Below are 25,609 nucleotides of genomic sequence, written 5' to 3'. Positions count from 1 at the left end.
TCTCTTCCCCTCTCTCTGTATCTCTTTCTCTCCTTCACTCTCTCTCTGTTCTTTGATGGCCGCATGACACACCTTCTCATCTGGATGTTTGTCTTGCAGGCTGTTAAACCCAGCTTCCTGAGCACCAGGGCACTCAGGGGTAACTGCGCTCCACTCGCATCAACTGGAGTGTTCCCTCACTGGTGTCCTGGGGCCTCAGTACTAGTGGACCCAAAGCTGGATAACCAAGTACTCCTCTTCAGCACTTGACTCTCTCATGGTAGCGAGACAGAGCAGTCCAAGGCTTACTCAAGGGGGTGAGGTGGGGTTAGACATTCAGAATACAGTGTGAACCGTACCTCCAGCTGATAAACTCAATGTCCAGTCAGTGCTTTACTTTTTATAAAAGAAAAGTACTTTAATACACACAAGATAATTATACTACACATAAAACTAGGATAAACAGTGAAAACCAGAAGTCTCTACAACCCTCTGGGACAGACTTCTGACCCCAAACAGTATTATAGCGCCTAGACGCCAAGCACTATAAAAACACAGTTAACATGAAAACACACAGTAAGCATTGCACATTACAGATCATGTTACATAGGGCTGCTCTCATTCACTAGAGCCTTGATACCAAACTTTGGATTGAAAGGATATGGTTTCAGCATATTGTGTGAAGTCAAATGTTCTTGATCAGCCCCATAACCCCCCACCCAAAGCAACAGAAGTGCCCTCCCATCGTGAGTGAGGACACCGCTCTAGTGGTGTCAGGGATCTGATCACAGGTGCCTGATGTCTTGGCACAGTTTACTGGAGTCCCACTGGTCCAGTAGCCACTGGCTAGCTGTAGAAGGGTAGTGGCTGAACAGAGTGCCAGTTCAACCTGATACCATCAGAGATCACAAAAAGAAAGGTAGTGGCCTGCTTCACTGGCCTTTATTCCCAATTTTGCTTGCACAGGCTCCCACAGTGCAAGGGAGAAGCTTAGGGGGAATTTGATCTCACCTTCAATGACTAGAATTACACTTCCTCCCCTCTGGCTCCCTTCATGTGCTGCAAGCTTCTTTCCACCAGCTTTAATTGATGTGCCGCAGGCTTTTTTTCACCAGCCTCTGTGATGGGCTGTAAGCTTCCTTTCCACACCTTGGGCAGCTGTCTGTAATTTCCTTGGTCCAAAGGGCAGACTCCCCCAAGCCTCACAGAACAGCTGGTCCTTAATGTTGCTGATGCCTTCCTTCCAGACGCAGTGAACTGAGTCTAATCTCCTGCCTTCACACTGCGGGTCACGCCTGGCTATCTTCAGACGGCCTGGAGTGGTCGCCTCCTCCGTCATAGACCAGTCTTTGAACACCAGCTGACCACTCAGGCCAGACTTTTATCACCTCTGATTGATGGCTCATCGAATCAGAGGGTCAGCTACTTTTGCATCCTGAATACACCTCCAATCACAAACCATTCACCGCGTGTTCAATGCATGGGTAAAGCATGCCCCAGTCCACCCCCATGTTCTCCTGGTATCAGGCAGTGCAATTCCCTAGAGAGGAATTTTAATTAACTCCAGCCCAGGAGGCCCTGACCAGTGGGGGAGGGTCCTCTCCACAAAGTTAGTGCAGCTAAACCCAGAAAAGAGCTGAGTGTCTACCCCAGCCCACCAGGCCTTTCCAAAGATATAGGGAGTGGCACGGGGGAGCTGAGATGTCCAGCAGAACAGCTTGCATTCATCACACTGGCTCAAATCACCATTCTTCCCCTGTACACCCACGGGCTCTCAAACATACATCAGTCAGACAAAGGCAACAGGCCCACAGGCATGGCAAACTGCCCAGACGTGGTCAGGAGGGTACCTAGGGACTCACCCCTCCTGACAATAGATTTATTGCTGCCACCACTGTCAGTCTACCACAGCCTTATTAGAGAGGGCAGTAGCCACTCTCTTGAAAAATAGGGGTGCACTAGGCATGCCCCCTCGGCCTCAGAGCCAAGCTCTAGGGTCTCAATCCATGTAAACATGGAGACCCTCAGTGGACATGTATGATTGTCATGCTCACTGCGGTAGGGATCTAGAAACTATACAGTAGCTTTTGAGCGACTTGCCTGGAGATTAGCATAAGGCAGGGGAAGCACTCTCTCCATTGACATGCAGGAGACTTACCGTCACAACATATGCCCTACCCAGATCATAATGGCCAGTACTTACTTCCAGTGGGAGAAGACCGATCATCTGATTGGATAAACTGACCAGAAAGTCCATCTGCATTACCGTGCTGTAAGCCTGCTTTATGTTTCACAGTAAAATCTAGTCCCGGCAGAGATATGGACCACCTGAGCAACTTTGGGTTCTCCCCCTTCATTGCCATGAGCCACTTGAGGGGCTTGTGATCTGACTGAACCACAAACCTTGTACGAAACAAGTAAGGCCTGAATCTTTGAAGGGCCCACACTATGGCAAGACATTCTTTTTCAACTGCAGACCAGTTCTGCTCCCTGGGGACTAGTCGGCGGCTGATAAAGGCCACCGGAGGCTCCCTTCCCTTTTCATTGAGCTGGGCAAGAACTGCCCCAACTCCCTTGTCTGAAGTATCTGTCTGCACAATGAAGGTCTGACTGTAATCAGGGGGCTTCAACACAGGTGCATTGCATAGTGCAGCCTTCAATCCATCAAATGCCCTCTGACACTCTTCAGTCCAGATCACCTTCCTGGGCTGCTTCTTAGCAAGCAGGGTGTCCCCTGTGTCTGTGTCAAGCACACAGACAGGCGTCAGCCCAGGGGAAGCGCTTTACACTCCAACTGCTATTCATGTGTCAGTTCAGAGTCAAGCTTAACTCCCTCAAATTAAACATCCATCTCATCACCTTGCAATAAGTCAGGGAGGGACTCACTCCCCTCTTCCAAATCTTCAGCCATTGCAAGTAAAGAAACCGTGTCATTCCTGGGTAGACACACCACCCTCTCTAAGGGTACCTCCACGATTGGTAGGGGAACCAAGGGTGCCTATCGGGCCACCAGACATGCTGCTGGCCTGACAGACCAGACAGGTATGGCAAAACTTCTCCACATGCTGACCAACTCCTGGCCAGTAAAACAGAGGTGCTAACCCGTCCTTTGTCTTTTTGATGCCCAAGTGACCAGCTAGGGGTACATCATGGGCTAGCTGCAGCAGGAAATTCATGTGCGGCTGAGGAACCACCAACCTTTTGCTGGCTCCTGGCTCCGGGTCAGCAGGCTCACTGTAAAGGAGTCCATCTTCCCAAGCCACCTTGTGCTTTCCGACTACTCCAGTGGAGACCTGCTCCTGAGCAGTCGTCAGCAGGCCAACAAGTGTAGGACACTCAGCCTGTGCCTTACAAAACTCCTCACAGGACGGTCCTCCTGCCACAAGCAGCTCCTGCAGCTCTGGCAGGGACCCACACTCCAACACCTTATCCGCCTCTTGATGCTCACCCTCCTCTCCAACCGGAGCAGAAGGTGCAGACACCAGGGCAGGTGCCTTCTCAGAATCTGCCCTTAGTTCTTGTTCTGGCCTGTTCCCCTCTAGTGTCTTTACCACTAGAGTGGTCCCCACTTCACTAGGAAGCAGTTTTTCAGTCTGTGCCCTAGTGAGCACAGCTGATGAAATCCAGGCCATATAGGCCTCAGGGCCTGGTACTAACCCTTGTTCAACAAGATCATTCCCCAGAAAGCACCCAGCACCCTGCTTCTCTCGCAGCACGACATTGACCATGGCCTTCTTGCCATTCACACCTACCTGCACTCTAGCAAGAGGGTACTCCATGTCATCACCACTAGCTACAAGTCCATACCCCTTGGAACCAGGAATGATCTCTTCAGGTTTGAGATATTTGCATTCAACCATAGTCCTGTGGGCACCAGTATCCCTCATGGCAGGAACCTTCCTTCCTTTGATACTTGCCACACTCATATACCCCGTTGAGTTAGGGTGAATATGCTTAAGGGCTTCTGGGTCAAGTTCCCAGATGTCCCTGGTGACTAAGTTAAACTCACTTGGGCCTCGTTTCATGTCTGCCCCCACTGAAAGCACCTTGCTATCACAGGTGCCACTGGCACCACGTCCTTCACTGGGCATTCTGGCTTTAAGTGTCCCTCTCGGTGGTACTTATAGCATTTAATCACTGTGGGAGTGAAAGGACTCTTACCTCCTTTCCCCTCCTGGTACTGACTAGAGGCCTCGTTCCCCTTAGACACCTTGTCATAACTGAGAGCCTTGGGAACTATTCTGGCCCTTCCCCTCTGGTTTAGGGCAAGACTGCTGGGAGTTCTTCTCCCCCTTGGGCTTGGAAAGGGGTTGCCCCTGCCCCCTGTTCACTCTGTTGGCAAGCCACTTATCTGCCATCACTGCAAGTTTCTCAGGATCCCTCTCAGGAAGGTCAGCCAGATACTGTCTGGGTGGGATAGAGCACTCCTCCCGGAGACACTCTGCAATCATCACCTGATTTAGGGACTGGTAATCATTTTCTTCCATCCCTCTCACCCACTCATTCCAGTCTCTCACTATGTCATGGACCCAATTCTCAATAGGAACCCCCTCTGCCTTCTTGTTCTCACAGAACCTCTGCAAGTGTTGGGCTGGTTTTAACCCAAACCGCCTAATCAAAGCATCCTTCATGCACTCATATGTCAGACTGTCTTTCTCAGGCATCCTTTCAATCACTTCAGTCCCTACCCGAGGGAGGCGACTCAGTAAATTTGCTGCTTTGGACTGACCATTAAAACCTTGTGCCTTATAAGCTAGATGATATGCATGCATCCTACTGAGAATATCAGTGCCAGGGACATAAATGTGTATCAATTCTTTTGGTACATTGGTGGTATTTTCCTTTTCCTGGGACTTTGAAGTGGACTCACCATCCATAGAGCTAACCCCTCTATCAGCTGCTAACTTGAGCTTCTCTTTCTCCAGGGCTATCCGCTCTTTCTCCAATTCCCTATCCTTCTCTTTCACCTGTCTCTCCCTTTCTTTCTCTAGCATCTCCCTTTCCCTCTCCTTCTCTTTCTCCTGTCTCTCCCTTTCCCTCTCCTTCTCCTTCCAAGCCCACTCTTCCTGTCTGACCCTTCGCAGCTCCTCTTCTGCCTGGCGGGCCATCCTTAGCTTCTCCCTTTCAAACTCCCTTGATTTCTCCTCTGCTAAATCCTTAGCTTTCTGGAGTTTCAGCTGAAGTTTAAGGGTCTCTGCTAGCTCAGTCCCTCCTAAGGAGGCGAATCCTGGGGCAGGGGAAAAGGTAGCCCTAATCAGTTGGGAAACATTGGTGCAACCCACACTCTACTCCTTTTTAAAGAACTCTGTATTGGTCAACTAAACAGTACTAATATGTTAGTATTTTAACTTAAAGTGATATTTACTTCTATAAGTGGATGGGACACGTGGGGGCGGGGACGGGACGCTCATCAAGTTTCTTTTAAACTTTATTTTACCTTATACTGTAAAGATTTCAAGTAATCATGCAGTTTATTAATAAATTGTCAAATTGATAGGGGGAGGTGAAAGTCTAGGGGCAGGTCTGGGGGAATAACTAGGGGAAAGCATAGGGGAAGGCCTTGGGGAATGCCTTGGGGCTGGTACAGGAAAAGCCTGCACTGACTGGCTTGGCAGGCTTGTGGTAACAGTGCTCTCCAATTCTTGCACAACAGTGATCTCTTGCTCAAAGCATTTTATCATGTGGCTAATCAAGTACTCCCTGTCGTTAGACTTTGGGACCTTCCACCCCCTTTCAGCACACATTTGCTTTAATTGCTCCACAGTCAAGTTCTGCAGTTCCACTAACTCTCCGATCTTATCTGCCATTTCACATATAGCTTATGGATATCTGCTGCAATTATCAACTGGCCTCAGTGTCCACTGAGCCTGAAGTCTAGTGATCCCTCACCGCTTGCCACCAATGTTAGACCCGGCTTCCTGGGCACCAAGGCACTCAGGGGTAACTGCGCTCCAACCGCATCAACAGGAGTATGCCCTCACTGGTGTCCTAGGGCCTCAGTACTAGTGGACCCTAAACTGGATAACCAAGTACTCCTCTCCAGCACTTGACTCTCTAAGGGTAGCGAGACAGAGCAGTCCAAGGCTTACTCAAGGAGGTGAGATGGGGTTAGACATTCGGAATACAGTGTAAACCGTACCAACAGCTGATAAACTCAATGTTCAGTCAGTGCTTTACTTTTTATAAAAGAAAAGTACTTTAATACACACAAGATAATTATACTACACATAAAACTAGGACAAACAGTGAAAATCAGAAGTCTCTACAACCCTCTGGGACAGACTTCTGACCCCAAACAGTATTATATTGCCTAGACGCCAAGCATTATAAAACACAGTTAACATGAAAACACACAGTAAGCATTGCATATTACAGATAATGTTAAACAGGGCTGCTCTCATTCACTAGAGCCTTGATACCAAACTTTGAATTGAAAGGATATAGTTTCAGCATATGATGTGAAGTCAAATGTTCTTGATCAGCCCCATAACCCCCCACACAAAGGAACAGAAGTGCCCTCCCGTTGTGAGTGAGGACACCGCTCCAGTGGTGTCAGGGATCTGATCACAGGCGCCTGATGTCTTGGCACAGTTTACTGGAGTCCCACTAGTCCAGTAGCCACTGGCTAGCTGTAGGAGGGTAGTGGCTGGACAGAGTGCCAGTTCAACCTGATACCCTCTGAGATCACAAAAAGAAAGTTGGGGGCCTGCTTCACTGGCCTCTATTCCCAGTTACTGCTTGTACAGGCCCCCACAGCGCAAGGGAGGAACTTAGGGGGAATTTGATCTCACCTTCAATGACTAGAATCAAGCTTCCTCTTCTCTGGCTCCCTTCATGTGCTGCAAGCTTCTTTCCACCAGCTTTAATTGATGTGCCGCAAGCTTCTTTCCACCAGCCTCTGTGATGGGCTGTAAGCTTCCTTTCCACACCTTGGGCAGCTGTCTGTAACTTCCTTGGTCCACAGCGCAGGTTTCCCAAGCCTCACAGAACAGCTGGTCCTTAATGTTGCTGATGCCTTCCTACCAGACACAGTGAACAGAGTCTTATCTCCTGCCTTCACACTGCGGGTCGCGCCTGACTGTCTTCAGATGGCGTGGTGTGGCCGCCTTTTCCATCATAGACCAGTCTTTGAACATCAGCTGACCACTCAGGCCAGACTTTTATCACCTCTGATTGATGGCTCATTCAATCAGAAGGGTCTGCTATTTTTGCATCCTGAATACACCTCCAATCACAAACCATTCACCGCGTGTTCAATGCATGGGTAAAGCATGCCCCAGTCCACCCCCATGTTCTCCTTGTATCAGGCTGTGCAACTCCCTCGAGAGGAATTTTAATTATCTCCAGCCCAGGAGGCCCTGACCAGTGGGGGAGGGTCCTCTCCACAAAGTTAGTGCAGCTAAACCCAGATAAGAGCTGAGTGTCTACCCCGGCCCCCTAGGCCTTTCCAAGGAAATAGGGAGGGGCACGGGGAGCTGGGATGTCCAGCAGAACAGCTTGCATTCCTCACACTGGCTCAAATCACCATTCTTCCCCTGTACACCCACAGGCTCTCAAACATAAATCAGTCAGACAAAGGCAACAGGCCCACAGGCATGGCAAACTGCACAGACTTGGTCAGGAGGGTGCCTAGGGACTCACCCCTCCTGACTATAGATTTATTGCAGCCACCACTGTCAGTCTACCACAGCCTTAATAGAGAGGGCAGTAGCCACTATCTGAAACATAGGGGTGCACTAGGCATGCCCCCTCGACCTCAGAGCCAAGCTCTAGGGTCTCAATCCATGTAAACGGGGAGACCCTCAGTGGACATGTATGATTGTCATGCTCACTGAGGTAGGGATCTAGAAACTATACAGTAGCTTTTGAGCGACTTGCCTGGAGATTAGCATAAGGCAGGGGAAGCACTCTCTCCAGAGACATGCAGGAGACTTCCCGTCCCAACACAGGCTGTGTTCTACAGATTGTCCTGAGGAGAGCCGCCACAAGTCTTCATTGATGTTCTTCTGAGTTATTTTAAATACATTTTTTGCTGGTACTTCGAAGTTGAAAGTGTGATGCTCCTTTTTGTGAAGACACATGCATGTTACATGTGATTGTGCAACATCAGTCAATTTTTTTGTACATGATTTTGTGGAGTTGATGTGAGATGTCTTTGCCTGGAGAGGGTGTGTGTGCGAGGGGGGGGGGGGGTCCTGGGGGTGGTTGCAGTGGGTGTTGTGGGCCTGTTGGGGCTCCGAGCTGCATGATCAGTAGCTCCTTGGCATCTGTTGCCCTTTAGGTGTGGCTCTGAGCTGGGCTCCCTTTTGTGGTGCAGGCTGTCGTCCGACTTTACACCAGTGCAGAGCTGGTGTTGCTTTCCTGCTGCTAACATGCCTTATCACCTGTTTTGTGATCCTATCGCAGATCTGGCTGGTCATTGAGAATGTTGCGGAATGGTGTTGTTGCGGCTTTTGGCACGGAAATGCCTAATCTGCATCTCATTAGCGTTAGTTGCCGGGGTCATCGGTGCCAATGTTTTTTGCGGCTACTATCGTAGGTAAACTGGTGATATGGACTGTTGGCACCAGCCTGTGAATGGGGCGATACATGTATCGCCACTTTGGCTGCGATAAAGTGCCATTAGCTCAGCAATAAGTCCTTAAGAATATGCCCCTAAGTTGTTAAACGTTTCTAAAACATGTTTAGGTTTGTACAAGCTTGTTTAAAGGCCATACCCTGGAATACTCACGTAAGACTGTTCTACAGGCAATCATTAAAATTTTGCACATTTTGTTTAACCTCCCCTTCTTCTCATTGGAATCTACTGCTTGAATTAAAATATATCTTGTGGTGAATAGTTCGAGGCTCTGCTGCTGGTGGTTTTGTAAATGTATTAATGGTCTGAATAAGGTTGGAGCACCATGCACATTATAGAAAGTTTTACATGATGCACTTTATAAGCTTCAAGGGCAGCTATTCAAGAAATTGGTAAACAATTATCTGCTTAATAATTAACGGGGACAACTGGGCAATGGGGGCTGGTATTAAATCGAGATGTTTGCAATGTCTCCCTAATAACTCTTCGGTACAATAAGAAGAGGGAAAAACATTGTTTGTGCTCCTCGTGGTGTTGAATTAAAAAATGTAAAAATAATTATTTTTAAAAATCTCATTATATTTGGGTACTATCACTCATGCATTTTCATTTGAGAGAGAAACATTGAAAAAAAATGAAAAACTGATGAAATTAGAAAGATTATAACGATTTCTGTATAAAAAGGGTACTTCACCATCTCCTGTCTTTCCTCTTCTCATATCTCTCTCTCTCTCTTTTGTTTTTACTTTCATAAAATGGAAAAGTACATATAAATGATACAGGGGGAATTTTTAGGAGATGAAATGATTGCCATATAAACTTATGTGGATTGGCATTACAGTTACAGCTATTCACTATAAGTAACTGGCTTGTGTCTTAACTGTGTAAATAAAGTTTTTGTTGAGGTGTGGAGAAGGGGCCCTGCCCCTTTAAAAGATACATTGTACACAAACACTCTACGGCCCTGTCGAAGGCTACGGCTGAAATGCATAGGCCATTTCACCATGGTGCTGTCTATGTCTAAATAAATTATGGTTATCTGAAAAATAACCTCTTTGGTGGTGCTGTGTCCTTCTGTGTGTGACGGAGTGAATACTGGATGAAGATCTCTGTCTCTTTTTTGAAGGGACTTTTATGCACAGATATATATATATACAGACATACATACATACAGACATACATACATACAACTACATACTCCTCCATAGGAAGAAGAGAGGCCACAACAGGGGAGACAATGGAGGCACCTTTATTTTGCAAGACACGCACTCCAAATGGCGAATGCATTTCGGCTCCTTCATCGCCTTCTTCAGCGCCAGGGGTGCATACAGGATATGGGCGCAATCTGGATTTTAATACCCCGTCCCATCCTGATGTCCGAAACGAAACTCTGACCCCAAGGTAGGTAACATAGGCAATCACTTCCTGCAGGCTGCCTGTTATATGGTGCCTACAGGTCCCAAGATGCAATTTTCTAAATGGGATAGTGCTGCGGGAGTGGGCGTGGCGTCGTCACAGTAAAATGATCCCCAATTTGGATGTGTCCATCACAATGTAGCCGCCTCCTCTGCTCCCCAGACCGCAACAACCCCCAAGCCACAGGGTGTGCTACGGCGGGGGCAATACTGGAAATCCATCTCGCCCGATGTGTAATCAATGATTACAGCACCACCCCATCTTGTCCTGAGCCTGATGGTGGGCCTTGGTGTTCCATATACATGGATGCAAGAAGAATCCCACTGAAGCGGAGACCAGCGTATCTAAGGCCAACTTAATGCTGCGGGGGCCTCCCAAGCTCGACTCTGGTAATGCGCTGAAAAATATAACCACAAACTCCTCCATAGGAAGAAGAGAGGCCACAACAGGGGAGACAACATGAAGGACCGGGTTTTAGAACCCAGCGGCGTCAGGGAAAACGCCTGATGTCTTCGAGTTCCCCAGCCTTGGCAAACAGAGACACGGGACGCTTCTTGATGACGTCAAAGACCAAAGTTTATTGGCTGCAACCAGGAACAGAGATCTACGAAGCACAACTCGGGTGGTTCGGTAGAGACTGCACAATTTCAATGAGCGGAGCATGGTCTTTTATGCCAACAATCACATTCCAAAGGTGGCATCGGATGCATACAAACTAGCCAATCACGGGGTGACATTTCAAACATAGTGCATGACGACAATCCCATTTTCCGTTGTCCAGCCCACCAGAAATGACCAAGCACATTCCATTTTCTTGTTCAGTCAGGCCGGACAAACCCATCATAAAACCTCAACCCAAATCAGTGATTATGTCGTAAAGGAAGGAGCAGAAACAGATTGGAAGCAAGATAGAAAGGTGGGTGCAGTGTACTGTAAACTTCGGCATGTCCTGCTCTTTGATCTTTATCTGACCAGCTGCTTAACAAGGAACTGGCTCAGCGAGATCAGCCTTGGGCAAAGGAGTCAGTTCGGCCAGGTCATTCAGAAGTCAGCTAAGGTGTACGTGTCCCAAAGACTCGTTCGGCCGCAGTCATTGGCCTATGTGAGGGCAACCACACAAAATGGTTGCCGTTCACAAAATGGAACCCGAAGGTTCAAACGAAATCCCTGAATACGTAGTGTTCTCTTTGATCGATTAAAGCAAAAACACCTGTACACACCACACTCGTGATTAGCGGTCTGCTGACACCAAGATCGTCTATTTACGACTACCTTTATTGAACGGGTTCGGAACCACCGAACCAGGCCCACAAACTACGGAACTACAGACCCTCCTTTTGCCCTTACAGAGGCAACAAACCCAAACTCATGTCAATCTGAATCCAGGTCTATCATCATCAGATCATCAATATGTTGCTGTAGCATCATCCTAGTACTTAGTACCTCTCTCTGGACAGGTCTTCTTGCACACGAGGTAGCACAGAGGCCACAAATAGCAGGAGCACACTGTATACAGAGACAGAACAGGAAAAGGATAGCTAAGACCATCCCAATGACCATCAGAATCTTCCATCCCCAAGTGGATATCAATCCCCATAACCATCCCATCAACGACCAATCTCCTTTATCTAAATGGACAGAATCGGAGATCTAATGTAGCTTGGAAATGGCCTGGAAGACTGTTGGAGCGTTGCCTGGAATGAAAACGCAGCAGCTTGATTGAATCAGTTTACATACTCCACCTCGATCTGCTAGTATGGCATCAAGAGCAACCCTATTCTGAAGTGTCATAAGTCTATCCGACTGGAGCTCAGCAGTCAAATTACTAAGGGCACCGGCAGTTTCGACTATGGTGGACTCAACCACTCTCGTCAACTGGCGAATGTTCCTGCTGTTAGCCATCGGTCCCCAGAACGGCAGAAAACCCTTAAAGAAATCTCCCAACTCTTGCCCTGCAGTGTCTTCCTGACTGAAAACACCTCTGGCAACTCTCGTTTTATGGTAATCTGCAGCAGCTGTAAAAGTGGGAGGCAACAGAAAGGAAACAAAACATGTGCCCGAAAAGTCAGGGGGCAACCATGTATACGCTTTGTCATAGCAAACAAAGTAGGTACCCTTAGCGGCTAGAAATGCTGGGGAAGACTGAGACGTAAATACATAGGTGTCAGTACAAACGCTCTTTCCTAGCTGAGCTCTCGGATTCTTGCCATTACCCTGCAGACAATAGCGACCCTGATGGGGCACTATCCAAATTCGTGGAGAACTTTTAGCTCGCTGGTTAACACTCAGACTAACTCCATACCCAGTAACGTTCCAAACAATGTATGCTTGTGTCTCATCCCTCGGAATAGTCTCATGTGAACTAATCCCTCTAATCATGTCGACTATACCCTTGACCAGATCACTATTCTTCGGATTGTCCTTCACTGAACTTCGGGGATAGACACTATGGGCATAGATGAACATCGTTCTGTAAGCCCAAATAGAACCATTTAAGCTAAAAAGCAAAACCAAATACGGAATACCTTTATCAGTCGTGTGGGGCATTAGACCACAGATCCAACAGTTTGTTGTGTTCATCACTAACTGGTGTTGGTTCAAAAGTTGAATAAAGGAATTATTGGCAAATTCCAATTGTCTAACTACCTCATGTTCAGGCAAAGGATGAAAAGAATGAAAAGAAATAGTAGGTGTAGGTGTAGGTTGCACAGTGGAAATAAACGTCACTTTAAAAGAGAATGTCACATAACCAATTAAAAATATCATTAAACTCAATAGCAAAAACAAACACAGTATTAAAAATCTTTTCCTTGTGATTAGCTTGTATATCTTATTCTTAAAAGTCATTGTCCTTACAGGTCTCTCCAACTCGAAGAAATCCATCCTAACTAAATATGCTGCTCGCGAAGGTAGGGTGTTCTATGCTAAGGAATGCCTTTGTCAACCCAGGCCAACTCCCTTAGGCCAACCAGAACCTTCGACCTATTGTCTCGGGCTTGCACTCCAAAGACTTGGCACCGCGACCCTACAGCTGAACCCGGATGACGGTTCGAAAAAGAAAAATGAGTAGATCCTCGGTGGAGAGTTAACCTGTAAACAGAAAAATCATAAAAACTTCATTTATTTTATTTGTCCCACGACTCTTGGTCGCAAATTATAACGATCCTTTCCAGGCAATGTCTGGTCCTTGAACAAAAGATCAGGCTCAGTAGTGTTCAATCGATTCAAAGGAGGCACAGCTTCTTGCAACAGATCGTCACTTTCTTTCTCAGAGTTTGTTCCAATCAAACGGGCATCGCCGAATGGCAAAAATCGTGGAACAGTTTCTGTTTCAGAGTCTGGGAGTCCTTCCTGCACCCACCGGTCGTACGGTAAGGGCAATGGTGCCCGCTTGCAGTGTACCCCGTGGATCCAGTTTTTTTTGCCTTGCACTCGAACTGCAAAACGTGTAGACAGACAGGAGTACTAGATGGGGTCCTGTCCAGTGGGGCTGATTATTTTTGTTCCGCTGGAAGTTCTTAATAAAGATCCACAATCCAGGTTCAATAGCGTGGCCTGGATCTTCAGAAGCTCGTGGCAGACTTTCATGAACCTGTTGGTGTAAAACACGCAGTTTAGCCGTCAGTTCGTGCAAGTAATCAAGCAACACAGGATACTCGATCTCACTGAATTTAGTCGGCCTTGGCACACCCCAAATATTCGCCGGGCGGCCAAAGACAACTTCGTATGGACTTAAACCCATTCGCGAATGCACAGTCATTCTTGTAGACAAGAGCGCTAAAGGCAAAGCATCTGGCCATTGTAAACCAGTGCTCGCTTGAATTTTGGCCAATTTTAACTTTAGAGTGCCGTTATAGCACTCGACTAAACCAGCTGATTGGGGGTGATTTGCAGCGTGAAACTTCTGCTGAATTCCTAATCCCTCACATACTTTCTTCATCACTTGACCCACAAATTCATTCCCATTGTCACTCCAAATGATTCTCGGCAAGCCGAATTTAGGGAAAAATTCGTTGATTAGGGCTTTCGCTGTGGACAAGGCAGTATTGTCCTTCAAAGGATAAGCTGCCACCCATCTAGAAAAGGAGCAAACAACCACTAAAACATATTTCAGGTTGTTGCACCTCTCCATGTGGATGAAATCTAGCTGCAAAGCCTCGAACGGATACGTAGGAGGAGCAAAATGACCAGCTTGTGTTGGAGTTCCCTTACCAGGATTATACATCAAACACACCATACAGTTCTTAACCAAATTCTCTGCACATTTGGGGATTCCCACATTCTGCCAAACCGGAGCCAACAACTTGCAAATTCCTTTCACGCTAATATGTGCCATACCATGAGCCGTTGTACCAACTGGAAGCACATACGCGTCAGGCAACAACCATCTTTGATTTTCAGGCAAATCAGTCCATCAACCATTCGAATCCAATCTACCCTTACTTTCTCTCCATTCATTCAACTCTTTCTCTGTAGCTTTAGCTTGGATGGATTTCACACTCTCAATCGTATCTTCACACATACTTTTCTCTGGAACCCATCTCGCCGGACCTGCAACATACATTCGGCTCATCACATTTCTCGCTGTTTCTTTCGCGACTTCAACTGCAAACGCATTTCCGCGACCAACATCATCCGTAACTTTCTTATGGGCACTATATTTCACAATCGCTACTTGCAATGGCAAAGTAAGTGATTCAAGGGGTTCATTCACCAACTGCCCATGTTGAATCTTCGTTCCATGCGAGGTCAAAAACCCACGTTCACGCCACAAACGCCCAAAGTTATGAGCCACAGCAAACGCGTGCTGGCTGTCTGTATACACATTCACTTGTTTTCCTTTCGCCAACGCACATGCTCTCGTTAATGCAATCAACTCCGCTGCTTGCGCTGAATTATGTGGGATACATGCAGCTTCAACAATCGTATGCAAAGTCGTGACAGCATATGCCGTAGTCGTATCACCATTCGGCAACTTAAAGCACGAACCATCAACCCACAAAGTACCATCACAGTCTGGAAGAGGAGTATCCCTAAGATCTATTCTCCCTTTCGTTTCTTCCTCAGTTCTCAAAAGACAATCATGCTGTTCCTCAATATCATTATCCGTTTCAGCTGAAATCGGCAACAACGTGGCTGGATTCAACGTGTTGCATCGTTTAATGTGCACATGACTCGCTAACAAGTTCAACTCGTAACCCGACAACCGAGCACTAGTTAAATGCTGTGTCTTGGTACGGTTCAGCAAGGTATCCACTGCATGTGGAACCATTATGACTAATGTATTGTCCATAACCAAACCAGCAGACTGTCGAATTGAAACCGCCGCTGCTGCTGTAGCTCTCAAGCAACTCGGCAACGCCCTTGCTACCGGATCTAAGGTCGACGAAAAGTAAGCACATGGACGCTGCTTATCGCCAAAATGTTGAGTCAATACTGCCAATGCACATCCCTCTCTCTCGTGGACATACAATGTGAAAGGCTTACTGTAGTCGGGAGTACCCAACACAGGAGCCGAACACAACGCATTTCGTAATTCGGAAAAGCTCTTCTGACATTCGTCAGTCCAAGGAATAGGATTTGGGGTATCCTTAACTGTAAGAGCTATCAAAGGCTTCGCTAACAAAGAAAAATTAGGGATCCACTGTCTACAGTACGACGTAATACCCCAAAACGCACGTACTTCTCTCTGTATTGAAGGAACACTCATTTTCGCAATAGCTTGAATTCTCTCTGGGGTCAGTTTCCTTCCCTCCTTCGATAAGAGGTGACCTAAGTAGGTTATCTCTTGTCGACAATATTGCAACTTGGAGAGAGAAACTTTGTGATGAAAATCAGACAAGTGGCGTAACAACGACAAAGTGGCTTCTCTACAAATCTCTTCATTGTCAGCAGCAACTAGCAAGTCATCAACATACTGAATAAGGCGCAGCACCATCAGGTAAAAACAACAGATCAAGTTGCGTTTTCAAAGCTTGACTGTAAATCGATGGACTCTCGCAATAGCCTTGAGGAGCGCGCGTAAAGCGGAAACTTCGGCCTCCTAAAGAGAATCCAAAGATATCCCTACTCTCTACGGCAATCGGGATGCTGAAGAAAGCATTCTTCAAGTCAATCACCGAAAACCACGTGGCTGTAGCCGGGATCAAAGTCAGAAAAGCGGTGATATCAGGCACAACAGGAAATTGGGGAACAACGATCTTATTCAACTTGCGGAGATCGATCACAAACCTATATACAGGAGGCTATGAAGAATCAGTCCTCTTCAGAACAGGCAAAACCGGACTCTTGCACACATTTCCTCTTGTTTCCTCAATCACACCCTTTTCGATCAGATCATAAATAATCGCCAAAAGTGCGCGCTCACCATCACTCGAGATACGGTACTGTGGAATGCGCGGTAACTTAGCATTCGTCTTCAGTGTCACAACATATGAAGGAATCTCTAAAAGACCTACATCGTTCGGACCAACAGCCCACAACGAATCTGGTAAAGAAGACAATTCAGGTGGAAGTCTGTCTTTCGGCATGTACATCGGCGAGATCACCCTCTCACCCAACGTAAGATGTACTCCTGACGGAGAAAAATACAACGTGGCATACAATCTCTTCAATAAATCCAATCCCAACAAGTTCTCATTACAACCTGTAGCCAAAATGAGGGGTGCTTCAAATTTACGAGGTCCAATAGAAAGAGACATCGGAGCAGAAATCGGATTTGTAACCGGGGCGCCAGAAAAACCTACAGAAATGTTCTCAAAGCCAGATAAAGGTGCGCCAGGGAGTCTAGAGTGCATAATAGAACTCTTCGTAGCACCAGTATCTAGCAGAAAAGGCTCTGACACACCTGATTCAATCACTTCAACATAAGGTCCACTCTGATCTACTGGAACTGAAACAACGCCCTCTCTTTGTCCATGGCTGTCCTGACAATCATTACCATCCACTTCCTCACCTTCAACGTAGTAATCGTCCATATAGAACTGTGCTGTCCTACCAAACGAACCTTGCTGCTGATCAAAACTATTCATCGAGTTCTGTGGAGGCAAAGAACGCCCATTCTGTCCTCGACCTCTACCTCTAGGTGCTTGTTTTGCACCTCTACCTCTTACACCAGAAGCACCATTTGTGCGCTGTAACAGAACCGGACAACTATTCTTGAAATGGCCCTCTTCTTTACAATACGCACACTGATTAGGCCCATACGGGAAACGCTGTTGAGAAGACTCGTTTCTTTGCAAGTTTCTTGAATATTGCTGATTCTGCTGTTAATCGTGTTGATTATTAGTACGGGGTGGATACGCTTGTTGTAGAAGAACTTTAGTCTTCAATTCCTTAGTCTTCTTATCCGCTTTCTCTAACTCATCTTTGTGCCTATTTTCATAGTACTGGGCCGTAGCTAAAATCTGCGCTGACGTGGAAACAGCCCAAGCACTCTCAGAATCTTTCAACTTAGTGCATAAGTCGGGAGGCAGATTATGTAAAAATTTGTCGACGAACAATCTCTGGCCACCTTCAGTAGCCATATCCTGACCACTATAATCTACAAAGGTCTCTTCAAACCTCGTGAAAAAGTCGGACACAGTCTCATCTTTCTTCTGCTTACACGCAGACAACTTGTCCCAATTAACACACACTTCAGGCATCAATGTCTTAATGTAGTTAATAATCCTACCCGGAAGTTCAGTAATGATATCTTCAGGCTTAGCACCTCCTACTTGTCTATCATTCGCAGCACGAAGGTTAACCCATGTATCACCCAATTCTTGATCATGATCCGTATGTCGAATCGTACTCCAAATAGGCTGTGGAACAACATTTCCAAACTGTCGGAACCTCACACATCGAATATTGACGCGCTGCTCTCCTAACTGACGAATCAGGCTCAAAGAATTGCTCAGAAGGAGTGTCACTATGAAATGACAAGATAGTCGCCACTGCTCTCCCAACGTCACGAGGACCCACAACGGTCCCTTTCACAAATTCAAAACGTATTCGGTACAACTCATCAGGAGCTTTACCTTCTTCCTCAACCCATTGTTCATGAAGGAACGCACACATCATATCAAAAACATACCGTTGCTTTGGTGCTTCCCATTGAAGGAAAACATCCATAACACCCTCGAGATCATACTGAGTAGTGTTAGTGTACGTTATCCATTTACGCGCCAAATGATCCAGAACCGTACGTTCATTTGTATCAGGCAATTGGCTACGTGATTGCCTACGCTCACTAACAGGGGACATACCCAATTGTCCCAACAAAGGAGAAAGGAAACCAGAAAAGGCAGCAGTCATTCTCTGTCTAGCAGAAGGAGAAGATGAAAGAATAAGGGAAGACGGAACAATAGTAGAAGAATCCAAAGTTGGAACAGAAGGAGTATTGTAGATAGGCGTAGGAGTAGCAGACGAAGAAGGAAGCAAAGTTGGCGGCCCCTGAGGAGGCTGCGCCGAAGGAACAGTAGCCAACGGAAGAGGAGCTGGATGTGGAGGAATTACAGGTGGCACAACAACTGGATGTTGCACAGCTACAACTGGTGGCGGTGGTGCCGTAACACTCTGTGCATAAGGGGGTGGCAAACTCAATAGATGCCACATTAAAGGATCTTTCGCAAGATCTTTCTTTTCTTCCTGCTCTATAAGCGGCAAAACTGGGTAGCATCTATCTACCGCTAACTTCCTAACCCTAAGCATCTGTTCGCTCTCCTGCTCTTCCTCATTATCCCTATACGCTATAGCAGCTTGGACGATTGACAAACCTCGTTCTCTTTTATTCTTCTTCGCTAATTTAATTTCTTTCTGTTTGGCTTCTTTGCGCCATATGCGGAAAGAGTCAAACATTGCCGGCCAGGCTTTCTTCTTGAACAGTTTAACTTCAAGGTTATCTAGAATCTCAGTTTCGAAGCTACCATAACAGGGCCACTGTAGGACACCGTCTTTTCTCGTATATTTTACCCAGATCTCATTATAACTAATAGTACCTACACCATGCTTCACATAAAGATCATATGTAGGAGTTCCAATTGGAGGAACTGGACACGAATCCTTTAAACGGGAATCCTTAGAACAACCACAACCAAATATCTTTCCGAGTCTGTGAAGACCAGGCATCTTCGCTCACTAGTCTAGCTTCAAACTACAAGGGAAATCTCAAACGATAGTCTCGTGAATACACGAGTCCCTTGGCTTTGGGGCCTGCTGGTACCAAATCAAAGCGATCCACTAAAGGATACCAAAACAAACTAAGGACTGGGAGACGCTCCACTCATACTTAACTGAAATTTCGATGGCGTCACTCACCAGAAGACCCGTCTATCGTCTCGCTCTACGAATCGTCTACGGCTCCAAGACAGGGCGACAGTCAGGGCAGCAGTCCTTCGTAGCCGTCGGAAGGCGGGGAACCTTGCAGCAAAGACTTTCGGACCACGACGACATACAGGGGTCGATGAAGTGGTTGGCCTTCCTCCAGAATTTTCACACGAAGCTCTCCACGATCTTCGGGCTTGGACCGGTACCGCTGAAGTCGCCCCACGTTGGCCGCCAACTGAAGGACCGGGTTTTAGAACCCAGCGGCGTCAGGGAAAAGGCCCGATGCCTTCGAGTTCCCCTGCCTTGGCAAACAGAGACATGGGACGCTTCTTGATGACATCAAAGACCAAAGTTTATTGGCTGCAACCAGGAACAGAGATCTACGAAGCACAACTTGGGTGGTTCGCTAGAGACTGCACAATTTCAATGAGCGGAGCATGGTCTTTTATGCCAACAATCACATTCCAAAGGTGGCATCGGATACATACAAACTAGCCAATCACGGGGTGACATTTCAAACATAGCGCATGACGACAATCCCATTTTACGTTGTCCAGCCCACCAGAAATGACCAAGCACATTCCATTTTCTTGTTCAGTCAGGCTGGAGAAACCCATCATAAAACCTCAACCCAAATCAGTGATTATGTCGTAAAGGAAGGAGCAGAAACAGATTGGAAGCAAGATAGAAAGGTGGGTGCAGTGTACTGTAAACTTCGGAATGTCCTGCTCTTTGATCTTTATCTGACCAGCTGCTTAACAAGGAACTGGCTCAGCGAGGTCAGCCTCGGGAAAAGGAGTCAGTTCGGCCAGGTCATTCAGAAGTCAGCTAAGGTGTACGTGTCCCAAGGACTCGTTCGGCCGCAGTCATCGGCCTATGTGAGGGCAACCACACAAAATGGCTGCCGTTCACAAAATGGAACTCGAAGGTTCAAACGAAATCCCTGAATACGTAGTGTTCTCTTTGATCGATTAAAGCAAAAACACCCGTACACACCACACTTGTGATTTGCGGTCTGCTGACACCAAGATCGTCTATTTCCGACTACCTTTATTGAACGGGTTGGGAACCACCGAACCAGGCCAACAAACTATGGAACTACAAACGGAGGCACCTTTATTTTGCAAGACACGCATATATATATTTAGAAATGGGAGTCTCTAGTTGACAAAGGTATGCACATCTGTCAAGGTAGGGACCCTTGCTTCTAGTTAGGATAAGGGAGCTGCACACTTTAAATGACCATTGCTCACCCCCTTGGTAGCTTGGCACAAGCAGACAGGCTTATCCCAAAGATATTGTGTAAAGTATTTCCACCTAGACATACAGTAACATAGTGAAAACACTACAAATAGACACCAGTTTAGAAAAATAAAGTATCTTTATCTAAACCACACAAGACCAAAAAGACAAAAATCAGAATATCACTTTTCGAATAGTTACTGCAAACATCAAGCTCATAGAAACATAGAGCTCCAATTGGGGCTATTATAAGGTTGTGATAGGCACAAATCCAAAGTAATGCACTGACAGCGAGGTGAGTGGGCCAGCGAAGGAATCACACTGCCCACCAAGCAACAGTATCTTATAAAATGAAGTCAAAGGACGGTGTACAGCATCGTGGAGGAGTGCAGACGCTGGCAGCTACCAGTGTTGGGGCAGGCCTAGGTATCGGTGAGATCGATAACTTGCAGGCATTGGCGCTTCAGTGCAGGCAGGGCGGTGCGTCATGCGTTTCACGAGTGGTGCACACAGCCTCAGTGTAGGTCCTGGCATCACTGGCAGTGGTTCTGACAGCATCAGCATTGTTTGTCTTGGGTTGCAGCACAAACCACATAGTTCCAAGGGCCCAAGAACTGGAATTGGCACCCTTTGGCAATCAGGAGTTCAGCAGAGGATTCCAAGTGCTGTTTAGCAAGATGAAGATGAAGTCTTTATCTCCCTGAGACTTCAGAACAGGATGTAAGCTCTACTTAAAGGCCTCGGAGAATCTTCCTAAGCAAGATACCACAGCAAAGCAAACGTCAGGTCCTTTACGCTGCCCACAGATAGAAGCAGCAGCTGCAGGCCAAACCCAGCAAAGCAACACACAGAAAAGGGGCATCACTCCTCCTGACATCTCTTTAGCACTTCTTCTTGTCAGGGTCCTCCTAGTACAGATGCAATCTAAACATCTGGGGTTCAAAGTCTAATAGCTATACCCCGTTTTATCTATGAAGTTTTTGTTGCAAGAGTCTCTGAGCTCAGTAAAAATCAGTTCTGTCCTCCCTGTTCCTGCTTCAGTACAGGATGTGGAGACAGCTTTGTGCAAAGGAGACACAGCCTATTCAGGTGTTAGTGAAACCAAACTCCTCCCAGCACTCTAAATGCAGACCAGGTCTATTCAGCCCAGGCATAAGTCACCCAGGAAAGGTAGGCCTCACCTCAACCCCCCCATTTTGACTGTCTAGATTGGATGCACATCCTTAACTCTTGTCGCTCCAAAACCTGACAGTGAATGCACAAACAGGCAGAGGCACACAGGATGGTTAAAGAAGAAAATGCCCACTTTCTAAAAGCGGTATTTTCAAACCACCTTTACTAAAAGATGTGTTATTTCATTCTGAATTCAGAGAGCCTAAACTCCAAATCTCTAGCTGCTCCCAATTGAAAGTTACACAAGTAAAAGGTTACAGTGCAGCTTCAATGACAGAATATGGGACAGCCAGCCTTTCAATACTATCAGGACATGTCACACAAATCAGTACATGTCCTACCTTTCACATACACTGCACAAGGGCTTTAAGTGGGATGAAAAAACTGGGGGGTTTCTCAAAGGGGCGTGCTCTTTGTAATTAAGGGCGTGGCTTAAAAACATGTAAACTAAAAATCTTTGTTTAGCACAGTGTGTCACCCGACATGAATTTTGCTGTTCCTCTCATTGCATCCAGATATATGATACCACAAGTCGGATCATACCTACAAGTCAGGACTATTAGCTTTGTAATTGAAAAAAATTCCACTTGAAGCCCTGGTGACACCACAACAATCTTGCTGCTCCTGAGTTTCAAAAAGAGAAGGGAAATCCAGAGAGAAAATGACTCTCTTTAAAGGATTTCCCTTACTCTATAACGCTCACCACGCACAAATCGATGTGCCTGCTGTTATTGCTGTCCGGAAAAAAAAACGGATCGCCTGAGCCATGGCATAAAACAGAGCCCGATAGAGACCCGTTTCGAGGCCCCATTAAAAAAACTGCTGGTGATCAGACCTTGCGATACCCGGCCCACTTAAAGCCCTGCACTGCACCCTGCCTATGGGGGTACCTTGGGGGTGACTTACATCTAACAAAAGGGAATATTAGGACCTGGCGAGTTGGTGCACTTACCAAGTCAACATGGCAGTTTACAACTGCACGCTCAGACACTACAGTGTAGGTCTGAGACATATTTACATGCTACTCATGTTGGAAGTGCTGCAAGCGACTAGTAGCGTTTGACTTACAGGCCCTGGCACGCTCAATGTACTTTGCTAGGAACTTGCCAGTAAACCAAATATGCCAATAATAGATAACTACTCATAATCACGACTTACACATGGAGCGCTTGTAATTTGACACTGATCAGCAGTGGCAAAGTGCCCAAAGCATCTAAGCCAGCAAAACCGAAATCCTCTACACAGTCAAAAACTGTTTTAAACAACCATGAGGAAACTCACATAAACTCTCAACAGCACACATTAGACAGATTCACTACACACACATCCAACACAGCAGATATTGTATGCATACTCAGGTATTACAGTGCTTACATAGGCCACATCTTGAGGTTCCGTGACAATTGTAAGTGGTGTTTTCGACTCGCACGAATATGGTCGAGTCTGGTATCTACGAACCGCAAATGACGAGTTTAGTGAGTGTGCGCAGTTTCGCTGTGCTAACTTAAACCGTTCGTTTGTTACGTGGGTTTTTCATCTGTACCCACGGGTTCCATCTTAGATACGGCATCCATTTTGTTTCTTGCCCTCAAGTAGCCAGCGAACGGACGTTGTCTGTTTCGCGACCCTGGGATTCCCAAGACATCCGCGGAAGACACATGTCCTTTGAAAGTGTCTTTATGACGAGGGGGATGATACTGTAAGGCAGATGGCCCCGCTCGAGGCTCATCTTGCCGTGCCGGTCTATTGTCTCAGCCGTGCATCTCATTAGGCACGTCCCTTTGATGCCTGTAGCTCGTGTTTCCTGATACCTCCCCTTTTACACCCTTTTCGATCTCCCCACTGTTTCCATCTTCCTCTGCACCTGTCCTTGTTCCTTCTTCGATCTGTTTTACTGCCGATTGGAATGTACTAATGGTGGGAGGATGGGTTTTTACAGTTGGGAACCGCCAAATGTTTCCGCACTTATGCCCCGGACCTTGGATGTATCAAAGTGACCAAAGTGACCCCTCTCGGGGATAATTATGGGAATCGAATTGTAAACCTTTGTGTACCATGCAACCCTATGGGAGAAATCTGTATAAAAGGAGCGATCCACAGTAGCAATTTGAAGCAGTCTCCTCGAACTTACACTCGTTGTACTTCCTGTGACTTCTGTGTTCCCTGCAGTAAATAAACCTCGAATCTTTGACGCCGAAGGAAGTGTCCCGTGTCTCTGTCATTTGTACGCCGGAGCAGGTTACCCACAAAGGTTTCAGGTGTTGTCCCCTGGCACCGCTGGGTCTTAAATAACCCAGTCCTTCATTTGGCGCCCAATGTGGGGCTGCATCAGTGGTACCGGTCCAAGCCCGACGATCGTGAGGAACTTTGTGTGAAATCTCCGAGGGAAGGTGCACTCCGCTTCATCGATCCTGTTGTCGAAATAAGTGGCCCGAAGACTTTTCCCGCGAAGATTCCCACCTCCTGACGGCTGCGACGGACTGCTGCCCTGACTGTAGACCTGTTTTGGCGCCTGGCGTAGACCTTGGTATAGCGAGACGATTGACGGGCCTTCCTGGTGACGCCATCGATCTTTGAGTTAAGTATTTGTGGGTCGCTCCCAGAGTCCTTGGTTGTGGTTGCTTAGTTGTTGCATGGTTCCATTGCATTTGTGGTTCTTGGTACTTTGTTGTGATATTTGACGACTGCAGCCGCCAAAAACCGAGGGTTGTTGCTCTTTGCAGGGACTTGGTAAATCCCGTAACCCTTGACGTTTGTGAAACTCGGCTAGTGTGCAAGATGCCTGGTCGCAGTACTTTGTTTAGTTGTTTCAGACGTTGTGGTACGGATTCCCGACTGGAGGACTCTTGTCCGATACCTCCGGTTGGAACTCCCACTTATGAGCTCTACAGTAAGCACGGGCTAGGCCCGATTACTTTTAATGAATACTGGATTCGTTATACCAAAAAAGATGGTGCCCTTAGTTGGCCACCTCATGGTAGTTTTGAGACCACGATCTTAGATAATCTTGAGGCTAAATTGTTTGAGAAAAAGTCAAGGCCGGCCATGTTTGATGCCTTTCGGTTGTGGTGTAAAGAAGCCCGACAGAAAGAGATCAGACAGACTAAACGTAATCAGAGAGATGGTGTTGCTACTATTGTAAAGAAAGCAGAGCAGTTTCAGCGTGATAAGGAGGATAAGGAAAAGGAAGTGTTTGATAGGCTACAGCGTATGTCCATAGATAAATGCTATCCTGCTTTGCCAACGGAGTCGGATAAAAAGGAGGAATTAGTTGAGGATCCTTTAATGTCCTATCTTATGAAGTCACCACCTCCGTATGTACAGGGTACCGTGCTTCCTGTGGATCCCCCTGTACCTGTTCCTCAACCTGTTCCTCAACCTATACCTGTTCTTCCGGTTGTTCCTGCTCCTTTGCCTACTGCTGTTCCTATTGCTCCTCCACTTCCACATACTCCTGCTCCCGCTACTGCTCCTACCCTACTTACTCCTGTTGCTTCTTCTGCTTCTACCTCTTCTTTTGTTACTCCCTTATGTTATACTTCTCCCTCTACTCGGAGTCGTACCCCTCTGGTTGCGGCTAGCTTCTTCAATTCTCTTGGCCCTGTTCTTGGGTCCGCTGGTTCAGACGGTCCTCAAAGACGTAGTCAGCTTCCCGGTAACAGGGAACGTGCTGCGTTATATAACATGGCGATGGGTTGGATGACGCACCCTCTTAGAAATCCTCCACGCGCTGTACTTGATACGTTCTGTCAATTTAATGTACCGACACAGAGGTACGTGTTCGAAGAAATGTGCAAGGTTCTGCGCGACCAGATATCGGCCGATGCATCTGACGATGTGTTGACCGCTTTGTCTGATCTACAGCTTCAGTTCTCGAGCGGAATGATAGTGGATACCAACGTTCGACGCGCC

Source organism: Lissotriton vulgaris, chromosome 5, assembly GCF_964263255.1.
Source record: "Lissotriton vulgaris chromosome 5, aLisVul1.2, whole genome shotgun sequence".
NCBI lineage: Eukaryota > Metazoa > Chordata > Amphibia > Caudata > Salamandridae > Lissotriton > Lissotriton vulgaris.
The sequence above is the reverse complement of the archived record's forward strand: the minus strand, read 5'-3'. Positions refer to the sequence as shown.